The sequence below is a fragment of the Furipterus horrens genome, unplaced genomic scaffold (assembly GCF_987537825.1).
Source record: "Furipterus horrens unplaced genomic scaffold, mFurHor1.1.pri manual_scaffold_5, whole genome shotgun sequence".
Lineage (NCBI taxonomy): Eukaryota > Metazoa > Chordata > Mammalia > Chiroptera > Furipteridae > Furipterus > Furipterus horrens.
Window position 1 is genome coordinate 48,876,705 of NW_028327175.1, and position 16,111 is coordinate 48,892,815.

Here is a 16,111-nt window from a genome sequence, read left to right on the forward strand (position 1 = left end):
TTTTGACTACTTGACTTTCTTAGGTAGTCAAAAGAGCTCTATGGTTCTCTACTCTGGCCGCATATCACAAATACCCAATACACATCTTGAAATATATATATTCCTGGCTTCTACTTAGACTTATTAAAACTACCTCTATGGTTAGAACATAGGAGCCAGGATTTGGGGAAAGTTCCTCAGGTGATTCTGATGATTAGCAAGGTTTCAGAATCACTAGCTTAAGAACTACTATACACATGCCTGTAAATGTTCATACATATATTTGCATATGTGACTGTTAGGTTCAAATGAGGATCCTAGCAGTAAATTCTTACAGAGAACCTAACACAAGTATCCCAACCAAAACATTAATTCAACATATATGTACTGGGTACTGATGCACCTGAGATTCAAAAGTAATCACATAAAATTTCTACTTTTTGGATCAAGGCAGAATGTACTAAATATCAATAAGAGAAGGCCATACACTCTAAGATATGTCTGTTATGGACAGCTTCTCAATCTGACAGTCCCTAGAAATGGGATCTCATAATTCATCTCTGTACTCAATTTGAGTGCACTTGACAAAGGAATACTCCCAAGGGTCAGGAGAAGGTTGCTCCAAATTGTAGTCTGCATGCTACTGAAAATAGACCAAAATAGAGACTAGCCCCTGGAGAAAGGGGACTCATCTTTAAAAAGACAAAACTCAAGAACAGCAGGATTTTAGTCCTGGAAGGACAATCTTCAAGTGAGGCGACATGGTTGCCCAGATAGTCTAAATTTTATCCTAATTTTTCATATTCTTTGGGGTTTGCACACTACCTCACTACTCTGATCTAAAGAACACTTTCCTGGTCTTTAAAGCACTGTCCCAGGGGTGAACCCCTTCTCCCCTGGTTCCTTTTAAGACAGCTGAGAAAGAACTTTATAAAAAATTATATTGGAATGACCTCAGGGAAGCTGGAGGAGTAGGAAGCATCAGGAATCCATCTTTCCACCTAGATGACAATAACTGTACTGTCAGAAACTATGTGGACTAACTCTTTTGGAACTCTGAAGTCTTCCAGGGAAAACCTTAGCTAGCACAGGTTCTGGTCACCACTGTTTCAACCCGAACCGACTGAAGCTGCTTCCAGGGGATTTAAAGGAATAGCACAGTTGGATTTTTTTCTCCACTGCCCTTTTCTCCTTTTGGGGAGTCAGACATTTAAGGATTAGGACAAAAGCAACCACATATACAAAAGCCACCACATGTGCCCAGCAAAAGATGCAGGCTCAAAACTGACCTGAAAAGACCTTAAGCTTTCACTTCAGAATGATCCCCACCACAGAGCCAACTTTCAACAAATAAAACAAACAAAAACAAAATTCTGGGGAAGGGGGAGAATCTCATTTCCAGAGTTAAGACATTAAGAGAATAAAATGCCCAGTTTAAAAAAAAAAATCACAGGCATACAAAGAAACAGTAAAGTATGGCCCAACCAGAAGAACAAAATTCATTGACAGGAACTGATTCTGAAGAAGCCCAGACACTGAACTTACTAAAGACTTTAAAAAAATCTGTCTTAAAGAGACTCAAAGACCTAAAGGAAGATGTGGGTAAAGACAGAAAAACAACATATAAACAAAATGAGAATATCAATAAAGACAAAGACATTATAAAAAGGAACCAAATGAAATTCTGAGGCTTAAAAAATACAATAAATGAAATGAAAATTTACTGGAGGGGTTCAAAAGCAGATTTAAGCAAACAGAAAAAGAAGCAATGAAGGTAGGACACTTAAAACTATCAAGTCTGAGAAACAAAAAGAAAAAAAGAGCAAAGAAAAGTGAACAGAGCCTAAAGGACCTGTGGAACACCATCAAGTGGATCAACATATGAATTGTGGGAGTCCCGAAAGGCAAAGAAAGAGACAGAGGGGCAGAAAAATATTTGAAAAAACAGTGGCTTCAAACTTCTCAACTTCATTTAAAGACATGGCAGTCCAAGAAGGTTAATGACCTCCAAGTAATGTACATACAATGGAGTAGCATTCATCCATACAAAGCAAAATGTAAGTTTTTTATTTCTACGTGATGCACTTTGAAAACATCATGCTAAGTAAAAATAAGCCAAAGAAGGACAAATATTATGATTCCATGTATATGAAGTCCTTACAATAAACAAACTAATATACAGAAAAAGGGGAATACAGATTATCATGAGTCAAGGGGAAGTGAGAATTGAGTTATTGTTTAATAGATACAGAGTTTATGTTAAGGATGATTTTTTAAAGTCTTAGGTATAGATAATGGCAATAATTACACAATAGTGTAAATGTATTTAATGCCACTAGAGTACACTTACAAATGGCTAAGATAATAAATATTATGTATATTTTACCACAAAAAAAGACAAATAGATTAATGAAACAGAATACAGAGTCCAAAAATAGAGCCATATATATAGGGAAACTGGTTTTCTTTTTTTTACAAAGATGTAAAGGCCATCAGTGGAAAAAGATAGTCTTTTCAATAAATGATGCTAGAACAAACAGTTTGACATCCATTTTCAAATTAATGGTCTTCAATCTATACCTCATTCCATGCACAAAATTCAAGATGGATCATAGACATAAGTGTAAAATCTAAAACTATAAAACTTCTAGGAATAAAACATAGAAAAACATTTATGGCCTTGATTTAGGCAAGATTTCTTAGGTATGACCTCAAAAGTACAATACATAAAAGAAAAAAATGATGATACTTCATGACAATATTTCTGATCTTTAAAAAACATTATTAAGAGAATGAACTTCCGGTAAAGATGGAGGCACAGGCAGACACACTTTGCCTCCTCACACAACCATAAGAAGAATTACAATTAACCTTAAAAGAAAAAATATCCAGAACTGCCAGAAAATCAAACTGTATGAAAATCCAACAACCAAAGATTTAAAGAAACCACATTCACCCAGATGGATAGGAGGGGTGGACATGCAGAGTCTGGTTGGAGAGGCAGTGGTGGCAGCAGAATGGGTGGTCCAACATTCCCATGTGGTGAATAAAGAGTGAGAGGAATACCTTGGGAACTAGCAATCCCAGCCCCAGGCCAGACCACACAGCCCAGGGTTCCAGCACCAGGAAGATAAATCCCCATAACCTCTAGCTGTAAAAACCAAGGGGTTAGGGCAGTAGAAGAAACTTCCATTTTCTAAGGACAGTCTGTTTAAAGGGCCCACACAGACTTAGAATGTACACACACACACCTACTCTGGCATTCACCACCAACATAATAGCTAAAAGGGCACCAGTTGCTTAAGGGGAGTGGGTGAAGTGAATGTAAACAAGGTAAGTGCTGAGAAAACCTCCAGAAGCCAGGCAGTGGCACAGTCTCTTCTCCAAACCCTCCCCTACACAGAGCCATTAAGCAATGAAGTGGATTGCCAAACCCTGGTAATCACCTATGGCTCTGCCCCACACAACTTACAGGTGCCTTTTACTGGGAGTCAAAGCAGCTCTACCTAATACAGAGCAACAAACACAGGGAGGCTGCCGAATTGAGGAGACAAAAAAATATGACCCAAATGAAAGAACAGAACTAAACCCCAGAAAAAGAACTAAATGAAATGGATAGCCAACCTATCAGATGCAGAGTTAAAAACATTGGTGATCAGGATGCTCAGAGAACTCACTGAATATGGCAACAACATAAAGGAAGAAATAAAGTCTACAATACATGAAATAAAGAAAAATCTACAGGGAACGAACAGGGAAGAAAGCTGGGATTCAAATCCACGATTTGGAACATAAGGAAAAAATAAACATTCAACCAGAACAGAAAGAAGAAACAAGAATTCAAAACAGGAGGAAAGTATAAGAAGTCTCTAGGACATCTCCAAAAGGGCCAAAATCTGAAGCATAGGGTTGCCAGAAGGAGAAGAGGAAGAGCAAGGAATTGAAACTTATTTGGAAAAAATAATGAAAAAAAACCCTCCCTAATCTGATAAAGGAAATAGACATACAAGTCCAGGAAGCACAGTGCCAAACTAGTTGGACCCAAAGAGGACCACACCAAGACACATATTTAAAATACCAAAGGTTAAAAATAAAGAGAATCTTAAAAGTAGCAAGAGAAAAGCAGAGAATTACCTACACAGGAGTTCCCATAAGACTATCAGCAGATTTCTCTAATGAAAGGCAAGAAGGGACTGGCAAGAAGTAGTCAAAGTGATGAAAAGCAAGGACCTACAACAAGATTACTCTATCCAGCAAAGTTATCATTTAGAGTGGAAGAGCAGATAAAGTGCTTCCCAGAAAAGGGAAAGCTAAAGGAATTTGTCATCACCAAGCCATTATTACATTAAATGTTAAAAGGACTTATTTAAGAAAAAGAAGATTAAAACTATGAACCGTAAAATGACAAGAAACTCACAACTATCAACAACTGAATCTAAAACAAACAAACAAACAAACAAACCAAACAACCAGAAAAGGAACAGAATCATAGATATGAAGATCATTTGGAAGGGTATCAGCATGGAGGGGGAAGAGGGAAAATGGGGAAAAGGTGCAGGGATTAAGAAACATACTTGGTAGGTACAAAATAGACAGGGGGGTGTTAAGAATAGTATAGGAAATGAGAAGCAAAAAAACTTATATGCATGACCCATGAACATGAACTAAGGCGGGAAATACTGGAGGGAAGGTGTTACCAGGCAGAAAGGGGTAAAGGTAAAGGGGAACAAATTAGGACACCTGTAAAGGCATAATCAATAAAATGTACTTTAAAAAGACATTGTTGAGAGAATGAAGAGATAAATCATAGACTGGGAGAAATATCTGTGAATAACTATCTGATAAAAGGTTTATATCCACAATACAAACCTCAAAATATAATAGGGGTCCAGTTGTAGGTAAGATGAAGTAAACACACAATACCTTTCTTTCCAATTGAATACTATAAAACTTGGACAGGCTCTGGCCAGATTGCTCAATTGGTTGGAGTGTGTCCTACACACACAAACACACACACACACACACAAAGTTGCAGGTTCGATCCCCATCAGGGCACATAGTTAGGTTGTGGGTTCGATCCCCAGTTGGGACACAGATGGGAGGCAATTGATTGATGTTTCTTCTCTCTTTCCCCCACCCCTCTAAAATCAATAAGTATATCCCCAGGTGAGGATTAAAAATAATAATAATATTTGCTACACACTGTTTTCAAATTTCAATCCCTTTCCACTAACCTAATTTTTCCTCATAACCACTCCCTGAGATTGGCAGGAGAAATAGCTACATTTTATAGATGATGAAATCAAGTCTCAAATGTGTGAAGTTACACTGTTAAGTGATAGAGCTAATGTTCAAAACCCAGGTTTTTCTAAATCAAGATTTTAAAATAAGAATTTTTAAAATAACCCTATTAATTAGAATTTGTACTAAACTGTTGCTTAAAATTATTAGAACTTCACACTGAAAGATCCTCTAGATATTTCTTCTTTAAAGCGCTCTCTTATTTTCCCCTATAACAAACACAACCAGTTCATTTTCTCCAGCTGACCTCTTTTCAACACACTCCACTGCACCAATATATCTTACACTCTCATTCAAACAAGGAATTGTTCAGCTAAGGATCTGCCATTCCTACTAGAGAGTCTGCTGCATACTTTATGGAATTAAGTAGAATGCAGCAGAATTTTAAATTGAGTTCCCTGTCTCCATCTCTAATGGCTTTTCATTCATAATTATAGTATTTTTAATGAGTGCATTGGTGATGACAGAAACCTAGCATAACATATTCCATTGTCTGTATTAGCTTCAGACTCTTATTTAATGACTTATTAATCAGCCCCGGTCAGTCAATAGTGTGTCACATTAAATCTCTGAACAACACAAGGAAAGAATTTTTATTTTCTTTCCATGTAAACTGTGGAGCAATCTCTAACAACATGCACCTGTTCAAACATCCATCCACAGTTCTATTACATCTGCAGTTTTATTAGTGAAGGTCAGCTTAGGTTAGTTCAGCAGCTAGAAAAGTTGGAAGACTAGAGGGTCTTACTGTAATTGCTTTATTACTATCACTCCTTGTTTAGAATTCAGGTACATAAAACTTCCAAGATATTAAATCTCCACCACGGTTACCAAGAAGCATTACTTAACTTTGGATTCTTACCCATAAGCCACCCTAATTATTAATACTACAGATGAGCACATTTAAGACACTTCATAAATCAGCAACAGATAATGTATACTATAATTACTTTACCACCTATTCCACTTATACCATCCTTAGGGGTTAAGCAGATAATTAATCAATGAGTACAATATTCCACTGGGCATACGTAGCCAGTAATTGTAGATACGGAACAACAGTATTATGCCTTTAGCTAGATTAAATAGGAAAGGCAAAAATGAACTTATAATTTTGCCAGTTTACTTATTTATCCAGAACAGTGATACTCAACTTTACTGCACACTAGAATCACCTGGACAGCTTTAAAAGATATTGATACTTGGATTCCATCTGGAATTTGATGTAACTGGTATAGGGAGCCTGGGCATCACATTTTTTTAAATTCCCCAAATGACTTTTCCAAAATTAGGAAAACCCATGGTCTATAATTGTGTTTCAGTGTGTGTGTGTGTATGGTAGGAGCAGTTACAAAGACACAAAAAACAATTACAAGTCTTTGGGATGTAACATGGGCTCTACAGATCTCAACTTCCAGAGTAGTAGAATGATATCTTAAATTCTAAAAATACAAGTTAGTAATTAACATATGAATGTATTATCATACTGAACACTTACATGTATTTTTACAACATGCTTCAAGCCCTCAGAAAATGTTAAGAAGCAATGGACATTTTCTGATTAAGACAATAAAAAACCTTGTGATTTTTCCTACTTGATTTAAGGCTAAAGACTTAATTTAAATATTGTTTCATTTCATAGTGCTGGCTAAAACATACTTAAGTGAATGGCATATTTTGAGCATGTCTGTGTTTGTTTCATCTCTATATTCTTGGGGTGAGCAACTACATGCAAACTACATGGCATATGTACTTTTCTATCTAGTTTCTTTTGTTAACCCCCATTTAATGAAATCTTATAAAGATTCTTAAACTTAATTGGTAGATTCCAGTGTCTTACTACTGCTTGACACTCTATACAGATCTATGTACCTGCCAGTGATAACTTGAATTCTTCACTGACATTGCCCTTCTCATGTTGCTAGTGATCAGCACACACAACTTAACTAGCTCTTAAACTTATAATAAAATCTATAATGCAACTTCTTCCTTCAAGATTAGAAAATAACAGCAGAAAAATTCACAGCTGTCTAAATACATTGCCATAGCTACGGATCTTAAAACTGTCTTTATTCCCAATTAACAAAGGGTTTCCTTGGGAACTAAAAAGTAGTCCCTCTCTATGTCGTGGTTCACTTATCGCAGCCTCACTGTATCGCGGGATTTTTAAAAATATTGTATTTAATTCTTTACCGCGGATTTTTCGTTATATTACAGGATTTTGCAGTACTGTATACATATGTTGTTAAAGTTACGTAGGTTTAAGAATGTAGAATAAATGTAAGGTTCCTACTTCGCGGGGGAGTCTAGAACGTAATACCCATGATAAGTGAGGGAATACTGTACTATTTCTCATTCATCCATCTGCTCCCCTCCTCCTCGCATTCAGTGAAGGTATAAAAGTTATTTTGCACACAGTCCTGGAGATGACATAAAGAAGTTGCCTAGTGTGTTTTTGAAACCAGCACTTTAAACGGGATACTTATGGCTTTTTTCCTTCATAAAAAAGTGAACATACTTTTACAGAATAATTTCAAAAAAATATTGAATCATTTTCACAAAGTATTTGCCAGATTTTAAGTATGCTTTTAAATCTTCATGAGCCCAATTTACTTTTCTAGCTCCTTCAATTTAAAAAATCCCTCTGAATGGTAGAAAACCCTCCTCTCTCCACTCTTAAACAGAGAGATGCCAAATGTTTACACCCTCTGCACGTGTCCGAAGAATGCTTTTATCAATGACTGCTTAATCAAACATTTATTTTCCTTATTTCGCTTTATGAGAACTTTAATTTTTTTCTATCTTGTGCTGTAAGAGTCAAAGCTTCCCTACATACTATAGTAATAGATTTATATGTTAACATATGGAAAAATAGCATTTTTATTATGAACTTTTTGTGAAAGTAACAATAGCACATTATAGAAAATTGGGAAAATATGAGGGAAGTTACCTATAATTCCACCATCATTTAAAACAATTTTAGCATTTTGATGTATTCCTTCCAGTCTTTTTTTCTGTACATCTATTTATGTACATAATCATATTGTATATTCATTTTTGTATCTTGTGTTTTCCAGTTACTAAAACCTAAGCATTTTGTGTTACTACATAATGTTTCTACCCATTCTCTTAGTTAATTTCTTACCATTATTTGGATCTCAATTCAAGGGTCAGAACTTTAATTAATGATGCCTATCTCTACATCTCAGTCTGATGTTACTTGTTACTTCACAGAAACATGTGCCCTTCCTATAGAGCAATAATCATAACTGTAATTATTTTATCATGTCTTTTCCACAAGGCTATAAGATAGCTCCATGAAAACAAAGACGACCATGTATGTCTACTTTTGCTCATCATTATGTAACCTGAACAAACCCTGCCACATGATAGACGCTCACATTCAACAGATATTTATTGACATGTTACTATGTGTAACCAATATAAATTTGTGGAATAAGTAATCCTTATTTTCAATGGTCATATGACAATTTGTCTGATATATGACATCTGTCCAGAAGGTATCCAGCCATGTAATATGAAAAATAGAGACATTTATTGAAGAAGATACAAGAAACACTGCATATAGGGCAATGGCGCCTCAGTCCCCTTCAAAGTAGGCACTGTAGGATCTCACACAGTTCTCCCAATCACCATTATATTTTCCACTGTGTGTCCCGTCGTATTTTCCTGAATCTCATCAATGGTCTGAAATCTCTTCCCTTTCAAAGGTAATTTTAGTTTTTTGGAAAGCCAGAAGTCACAGGGCATCAAATCTGGGCTGTAGGAGGCTGAGTCATCTGGGTGATTTGATCTTTCACCAAAAATTTCTGCACAAGATATGATGCATGAGCATGTTGTCGTGAAGAAGCTGCCAGTCACCAGGTCCCCATAACTGCAGCCTTCTGAATCATCCAAATAGTTTCCACAGAGGAATGTTCAAGCTTAACACAAAATTTGATGCAGATTTGTTGCTCTACTCACTCATTTTGAATGTGACAGCCACACAGTACACATGCTCACTCAAGTGCATCTACTACCCCACTGCCTAGTACAGTGAAGTCATCATTGTTCATGCAGGCACTCCAGTCCACTCTCCTTGTCCACCACATTACATTGATGTCACGCAAAACATTCTCATTATATTAATAATGGCTGGACTTTTTCCGGACAGACCTAGTATATTATACTTCAATGAGTCCCTATTGGTGGACATTTCGATTGTTTCCAATTTGACACTGTTCTTAATAATACTTCAATGAATATCTTTGTGTGTATAACATTTCAAGCATTTACAATTATTTCCTTATAATTGTTTCCCAGAAACTGAGTTGCTGGATTAAAAGGCAAATGTATTCTTATAGATCTTGATAAATACTTCTAAGTTGTTTTCCAATTTGTTGCCACAAACAATAAAGTGGCATGCCAGTTTCCTGTTTAAAAAGGTTTTATCCACCAATGGATAAAGGATAACTTACTGAATATTTTTGTTTATTACTTGAATTTCTTTTATTTTCTTCCTCTTTTTAATATATACATTGTGCAAGCTTAAGGTGTACAATGTGATGTTTCAATACACATATACTGCAAAATGTTTACCATAAGGTCAGCTAACACATTCTTCACCTCATATAATTATCATTTTATAGTTATTGTTATGATGATGAGTACTTTAATGCTCTAATGTCATCACAACTTTCAAATTATAATACAGTACTTTTTTAAATTACATTTTATTGATTATGCTCTTACAGTTGTCCCAATTTTCCCCTTTTGCCTCCCTCCACCCAGCATCCCCCACTCTCTCAGGCAATCTCTACACCATTGTTCAGGTCCATGGATCATGCATAGGTTCTTTGGCTATTCCATTTCATATACTGTACTTTACATCCCCATGGCTACCTATTCGTACTTCTTAATCCCCTGACCTCTTCACCCATTCCCCCATATGCTCTTCCATCTGGCAACCATCAAGACACTCTCCATATCCATGATTCTGTCTCTGTTCTTCTTGTTTGCATTGTTTTTTAGATTCAACTGTTGATAAATATGTATTTGTTGCCATTTAACTGTTTATAGTTTTTATTTTCTTCCTTTTCTTAAATAAGTCCATTTAACTTTTCATATAATAATGGTTTGGTGATGATGAACTCCATGAGTTTTTTTTTTGTCTGGGAAGTGCTTTACATGCCCTTTGACTCTTAAATGATATCTGCTAGGTAGAGAAATCTTAACTGTAAGTTGCTGCTTTTCATGACTTTATTTCTTGCCAATCCCTTCTATCCTGCAAAGTTTCTTTTGAGAAATCAGCTGACAGTCTTATAAAAACTCCCCTGTAGGTAACTAATTGCTTTTCTCTGCTTTTAAGATTCTTTATCTTTAACCTTTAGCATTTTAATTATGATGTGTCTTGGAGTAGGCCTCTTTGCATCCACCTTATTTGGGACTCTTGTGCGCTTCCTGGACTTGTACGTCTATCTATTTCCTTCACCGAATTAGGGAAGTTTTCTTTCATTGTTTTTTTCTAATAGATTTTCAATTTGTTGCTCTTTTTCTTCTATTTCTGGCACCCCTATATTGCTACTAAAGAGTTTGCTGCGTTTTTATTGGTTCTTTTCCTGGAGTTTCATTCTGCTCTTTCATTTTGGACATGTTTGTTTGTCTCCTCATTTTCGCTGCCTCCCTGGGTTTATTTCTATATATTCAGTAGAGCTGTAACATCTCCCAGTCTTGACAGAGTGCTTTATGTAGTAGGTGTCCTGTGGGGCCTAGAGGCACAGTCTTTCTGATCACCTGAGCTGGGAGCTCCAGGTCTGTCCTTTGTGTGAGCTGTGTGTGCCCTCCTATCGTAGTTGTCTTGATTGTTGTTGGCACAAAAATAAGAGAGTTGACGCTCAGGCTGACTGCTTATGAGGACTGGCTGTGACTACAGTGGAGGGACTATGGTAGCAGATGACCCTACAGGGCAGGATTTACTTTAGCTGGGCTCTGGTATCTACCAAGTCTGCCCTCTGGGGGTGTCTTTTGTGGAGGTGGTTTGGTGAAACACTGATGTAGTCTGAAGTTGGCTAGCAGGTGTGCTGGTTCTGGTACCTTTTGGGAGGTGCAAGCAAAGGTCAACTGCTGCCTGTGCCTTGTTGAGGGCCACCTGGTATGAGCCACAAAGTGATCTGTGGATGGTTGCCACTTGTGCTAGGTTTGGAGTTGCCTGGGAGAGTCTAAGCTGGAAACTGAGGCCAGGTACTGCTTGACACTGCTTAGCAAGAGGTACAGGACATGCTGAGGCCAGATGTTGCTTATTTGTGGTTTGTGAACCTTTGAGATATTTTAGGAAACTCTGAAGCATAAGCCAAGACAAGCCATTTGTATAGAAAAATCACAGGAAATGGCTTGGGTGGGCCCAAAAGTTGGGTGGGGCTGGGTCTCAGGGAATCATCAAGGCAGTGCTAACACTGTTAGTCAGGTTGATGGAGACTCAGAAATGGCACCTGCCTGCTGGTTCTGTGGAGAAAGGCTTAGCAAAAAAACAATGGCCTCTGGCAGAAAGCTGCTGCTCCAGCCCTCGCCCTGATGCTAGACAATTCAGTTCCTCCCCATATTTTTCTGGCACCTTTCAAGCTGCTGCCTCAGTGCTGGAGCTTGAGCAAGTGAGTCTGGGTAAGATCATGTGTGGGCTTTTCAAGAGGAATGCCTGGGACTCCTTCATGTCAGCCACGATCCCCACTGATTTTCACAGTCGGAAATTATGGGGATTTTTCTTCCTGGCACTGGAACCCTGGGGTGGGGGAATGAGTGTGGGACTGGGATACTTTCCTCTTCAGGGGGTCCTCCGCAGCTGTGCTAACCTTCCAGATTTTTAACCACCACACATGGGTGTGCAACCAGCCCATTCTGCTCCACTCTTACTACCAGTATCAAGGTAGCTTCTTCTGTACATCCTTAGGTATAGAACTTCTAGAGGTTCAGCTAAATTTCAGGCAGTTCTGTAGTTTAGTTGTAATTTGGAAGTGGTCATGGGAGGAGCTGAATAAAGTGTTAATTTACTCCATCATCTTGACCAGAAGCCTGCATTTCTTCTTAATCAACTGTGTATAAAAGTACCCTTCTAGGAAAACTACAGGACTATGAAGAAAGAAATAGAGGAAGATACAAACAAGTGGAAGCATATATCATGTCCAAACACTGAAAGAAACTATTATTAAAATGTCCATACTACCTAAAGCAATCTGTACATTCAACACAATTCCTAATAAAATACCAATGGCATATTTCACAGATCTAGAACAAATATTCCAAAAATCTATATGGAACCAAAAATGACCCTGAATAGCCTCATTAATCTTGAGAAAAAAGAACAAAAGTCAGAGGGATTATAATACCAGAAATTAAACTATACTACAAAGCCATTGTGATCAAAACCGGCTGGTACTGGCACAAGAACAGGCATATAGATCAATGGAACAGAACAGAGAGTCCAGAAGTCAATCCATGCCTTTATGGTCAGTTAATATTTGACAAAGGAGGCAAGAGCATACAATGACTAAAAACAGTCTCTTTAATAAATGGTGTTGGGAAAATTTGGCAGGTATATACAAAAAAAAAAAAAGAAAGAAAGAAAGAAACTAGACCATCAACTTACACCATATACAAGAATAAACTCAAAATAAACAAAATATTTAAATGTAAGTTGCAAGCATAAAACATAGGCAGCAAAATCTCAGACACCTCACATAGTAATATTTTTGCCAATATATTTCCTAGGGCAAGCGAATCCATGAATGCATTAGATAAGTTGTCCAGGAACAAAAAGATGCCCTAAGACTTCTTCAAACTGGTCAAGAAAAAGCTAGACTTGGTGCCTGGAGAAAAGACATGGTTGGAAGAATCATCTGACATGAGTTCAAGCAGTGCCCTATACCTTGGTACCTAAAAAAGAGATACAATAGGAAATGATTCTTTGCAATGACCTATGTGGACCCTTTTGACAGACTGAGACTTGAGAAACAAGGTCATATCCAAGTAAGGAAGAAAAATTTAGAGTAAATGAGAGCAAAACTTCCTCAGGAAAAGCTTCCACATCTTTCTGAAGCCCAGAAGTCAAGTCTTGTCTAAGATGTTTGAACTCTTAATTTACCTTTTTTTCTTAGATAACAATTTGTATAGGAAAGTAACTTTGTGGTTTGTAGGGAAAGTGTAGTTTTAAGTGTTAATATGGCATGCTAATCGTGGAAGTGGTCATGCTTTTAAAAAATCAGGTATAAAATTCAGATTAAGTTTTCATTTTATAAATTATGACATCTAAGTAGACTTTAATAGCACCTGAATCTTAAGAGTGGGAAAGTAATGTCAACGTCTACAGCAAAGGCAATTCCAGTTATATTTTAACAGCTATTATTAATAGGATATGAAGGTGATGTGGATACTGCTGTTAATAAACGAGTACTCTGAATAAATAAATAAATATATATATATATATATATTTTTTTTTTTTTAAGAAGGAACACAAGGAAAAAAAAATACCCTTTCTGATACTATCAAAATGCTTCTAGCTGACAGCATGGACAAAATTAACGCAATAAATATATGAATATATTATATAAAAATTATTTTGACAACATAAATACATTTTAGTTACTGTAATCAACAAATGAATCTGCATTTTCCATGGCCATTATATTACGTGATATCAGATTCAGCTCCAACTTGTAAAAAACCCAAAATAAGTGTACCATAATAAAAGTTGATTTCTCTCCCAGGAAAGCAGTCCAGGGCTGTTATAGCACTCCAAGGATCCTGGTACCTTTCATATAGCTTTCCTCTGTGTGGCCTCTATGTTATGGCCCAAGATAGTATCATCTTTGTTCTAGGCAGCAGGATAGATGGAGGGATAAAGGAGAGAAAGCAAATAGGATATGTCACCTATCTCTTCAGAATGTTTTCCAGGCATTGCCACAAAATATGTCCATTTACAACCCTTTGGCTAGAACTTAGTCATGTGGATACAGGCAACTACAGGGAAGCTAAGGAATGTAGCCTCTATTTGGGGCATTCAAATGTCCAGATAAATATTCTTTTGCTGACAACAAAGATGAATATTAAAGAATTACTACTGGCCTCTGCCACAGTAGTGTAACACAGTTCAAATAATCTACAAATAATTTACAGGTATTCATTTTTAAATATTACAAATCTCATCAACTCTAACCAGAGATTTTAGTAGGTATAATAGTAACCAGTTGACTAAAAAAATGAATTAGATTCCATTGCAAATTTATTCTACTTGCCTTAAATGTCGCTATAACAGCTAGACCTCTTAAGTCTTCTGTGCATAAAATAGCCAGAGTCAGGCTACAAACAAACCCTTCATCCCACAAATCCAGCCACTGCCTATTCCAACATTTTTTCTTTTCCTTTATGATATATATTTTTTATTGGGATAATTAGAAAACTCCAAAATATTGACATCTTCACATTTATTGAACATCTATATATATATCAAGCTAATAGGTAATTAGCACAAAGAAAAAAGGATGTGAATAAACTGACACATAGAACAGTCAGTTTCTAATTGAATGTGGGATTTGAAAATCACCCAAATGAGACAGGTATAGTTAGTTAAAGCATCAGACAGCCAAAATCAGTCTCAAAATTGTGAAGAAATACACATTTCACTGTAAAACAAAGCAAACAAAAATATTCTGAATTAGGACATCAGGAGGGCTTAAATGTTTTTATCTTGTATATTATACATATTACCTCTTGAGAGTAGAGGGTCTTTCTATTTTTTCTTAACAATTCAGCAAACAATAAGCATTCAGTTAAGATTACTAATCGATGAATGCAAATAAATTCCCTCAAAAATGGGTTTTGCACCGTAACCATTTCTCAAATGCTACCTCCCTAAGGTGGCCCTGCTGGTGTGTCTGACCATCCTATGGGTTTTCAAGGTTAACAATAAAAAGGAGGGGGGAATGGGTAGGAGGGAAGGACATATTTTCACTCCCGTAGATGCATATTAGTATATGCCTTTTTGTTTAGCTTATTTGGTTTCACCCTGTACCTGTATCTCATAATGTAATGTAAAGTTTTAGACATTTTATGTTGTATACATCCTGCCTCTTGAGAGAAGAAAAAAAAAAAAAAAAAAAAAGCCCTGCCTGGCTACAAGAAAGAAATATCCTGGTAATATAGATTGTACGGTATAGAATATTTTGATGCATTATTCTTTATGTGTAATTACTATAAAAATCAGTGAGGAGGGAAACAAATAAATGGTAATTACTGTTCTAAAGGACAGAATGGAGGTAACTATAAATTAGCTTATATGATTCTTAGTTCTAATGATCTGTGATGTCCCTAAAAGCCCCCAGATGGCATTATTGCCTTGTTTTTCCTAAGTCATTTTTCTTATGGCACAGCTCAGAACTACTTTAACAAGAAATTCCCTTTACTTCGGTGATAAATAACAATATAAAAAATACTTTTTCCTTAATTTGTTTATATATTCATTTTGAGTAAATTCTCTTAATTCTGAAGTAGTTATGAATTTGAAATGTGTTTTGATTAAAACAAGAAAAATATTTCCCAAATAGTTCATAAACCAACATTTCCAGAAAGAACTAAATGTGTGAACTTTTTCTTTGTGACCTCTAAAAATCTGTTAATTTCTCAGACTCAGTTTCTCTGAATTCAAAGCAAGAACACTACATTTATTAAACTGAAAAACACTTTTGAGATCTTTAGCTAAATGCTAGGAGTAGGTATGATACCATGATTTTCAACTAATATTAAATAATAAAATTTATATATTCAATAAATTTAATTTCAGGTA